General features: G+C 31.4%; 1 non-coding gene across 1 annotated transcript; it reads right to left on the bottom strand.

Annotated features, from left to right (window-relative positions):
- Nucleotides 1–468: 468 nt before the first annotated feature.
- LOC138156999 (U6 spliceosomal RNA) lies at nucleotides 469–576 on the bottom strand. Its single transcript, XR_011167260.1, has one exon. It is a non-coding gene; the product is annotated as a U6 spliceosomal RNA (small nuclear RNA).
- Between the last annotated feature and the right edge of the window lie 1,473 nt (nucleotides 577–2,049).

Genomic DNA, 2,049 nt, shown 5'->3' with positions numbered 1-2,049 from the left:
TTTAACTTCTTCCTCTGAGAACTGTCTGTTCATATCCTTTGACCATTTATTAATTGGGGAATGACTTGCATTCTTATAGGTTTGACTCCATTCTCTCTATATTTTAGAAATGAGAACTTTATCAGAGATATTGGTTGTAAAAAGTCTTTTCCATTTTCCCACTTCCCTCTTAATCTTGGTTACATTGGCTTTGTTTGTATTGAAGCTTTTCAGTTTCGTGTAATCAAGTTATCCATTTTGCACCTTATGATGCTCTCTAATTCTTGTTTGGTCATGAAATCTTCCCCTCTCCATAAATGTGACAGTAAACTATTCTTTGCTTTCCCAAATTGCTTACAGTATCATCCTTTACACCTAGATCACACATGCATTTAGACTTAATTTTGGTATACGGTATTAGATAATGGTTCTATATCCAGTTTCTGCCATACTATATTCCAGTTTTCCTGGATGTTTTTGTCAAATAATAAAAATATGGAATACTTCTTGAATTTGTGTGTCATTCTTGCGAGGGGGGGCAGGCTTATCTTCTCTGTATCATTCCAATTTTAGTATATGTGCTATTGAAGTGAGCACTATTCCAATGCTTTCTAGTGTTTTTAATAGGGTGTTGTATTTTGTCAAAACCTTTTCTGCATCTATTGAAATAATCATATGGTTTGTGCTAGTTTTGTTGTTGATATGATCAAATATGCTGGTAGTTTTCCTAATTTTGAACCATCCTTGCATTTCTGGAATAAATCCTACCTGATAAAAGTGTATTTTTCTCGTGATAAGTTGCTGTGGTCTTTTTGCTAATATTTTATTTAAAAATTTTGTTCTTATATTCATGAGGGAAATTGGTCTATTATTTTCTTTCTCCATTTTTGTCTCTTACCAGTTTAAGTATCAGTACTATATTTTGGGTCATAAAAAAAATTTGGTAGGATTCCTTCTCCAATTTTCCCAAATAATTTGTGGAGTATTGGAATCAGTTGTTCTTTAAATATTTGATAGAATTCACTAGTAAATCCATCTTGCCCTGGAGTTTTTTTTTCCTAGGGAGTTCATTGATGGCTTATTCAATTTCTTTTTCTGAAATGGGGTTATATAAGTATTTTATTTCCTCTTCAGCTAATCTAGGCAACTTATAATTTTATAAATATTCATCCATTTCACTAAGATTGTCAAATTTATGGTCATACAATTGGGTAAAATAATTCCTAATTATTGTTTTAATTTCCTCTTCATTAGAGGTAGATTCACCCTTTTCATTTTTGATACTTGTGATTTGATTTTCTTCTTTCTTTTTTTTATTATATCGATTAAAGATTTATCCATTTTATTGTTTTTTCATAAATCCAGCTTTTAATTTTATTTATTAATTCAATAGTTTTCTAAATTTCAATTTTATTATTCTCTCCTTTGGTTCTCAGTATTTCCGATTTAGTATTTAAATGGGGATTTTCACTTTGTTCTTTTTCTAGTTTTTTCAGTTGCATCCCAATTTATTGATCTCTATTTTCTCTCTTTTATTCATGTTTTCATTCAGAGATAAAAAACTTCCCCTAAGAACTGCTTTCACTGCATTCCACAAGTATGTTGTCTCACTGTTGTCATTCTCTTGAATGAAGTTTCTAATTGTTTATATAATTTATTGTTTGACCCACTCATTCTTGAGGATTAAATTTGAATTAAGAAGGGTTGGGAAAGGCTTCCTGTACAATGTGGGAGTTTGGTTGGGACTTGAATGAAGCCAGGGAAGCCAATAGATGCAGAGCAAGAGCATTCTAGGCATGGGCAATAGCCAGAGAAAATGCTTGTAGCTGAGAGATAGAGTGTCTTGTTATATTCCCTTCAACTACTCTCATACTGAGAAAAGTTTCATCAGTTACAATTATCATTTTTCTGTGTAAGAGTGTAAATATTTCAATTCTGATAAGTTCCTTATGATTTCTTTTCCTTGGTTACCTTCTCATGCTTCTCTTGTTTCTTGTGTCAGAATGTCAAATTTTCTATTCAACTCTGGTTTTTTAATCATGAATGCTTGAAAGTCCTCTATTCCATTGA

The sequence above is a fragment of the Petaurus breviceps genome, unplaced genomic scaffold (assembly GCF_028583685.1).
Source record: "Petaurus breviceps papuanus isolate PSGF00001 unplaced genomic scaffold, PetGlider_PUasm1.0 164, whole genome shotgun sequence".
Lineage (NCBI taxonomy): Eukaryota > Metazoa > Chordata > Mammalia > Diprotodontia > Petauridae > Petaurus > Petaurus breviceps.
Note: the sequence above shows the minus strand (reverse complement) of the source record. Positions and strands in the feature narration are given on the sequence as shown.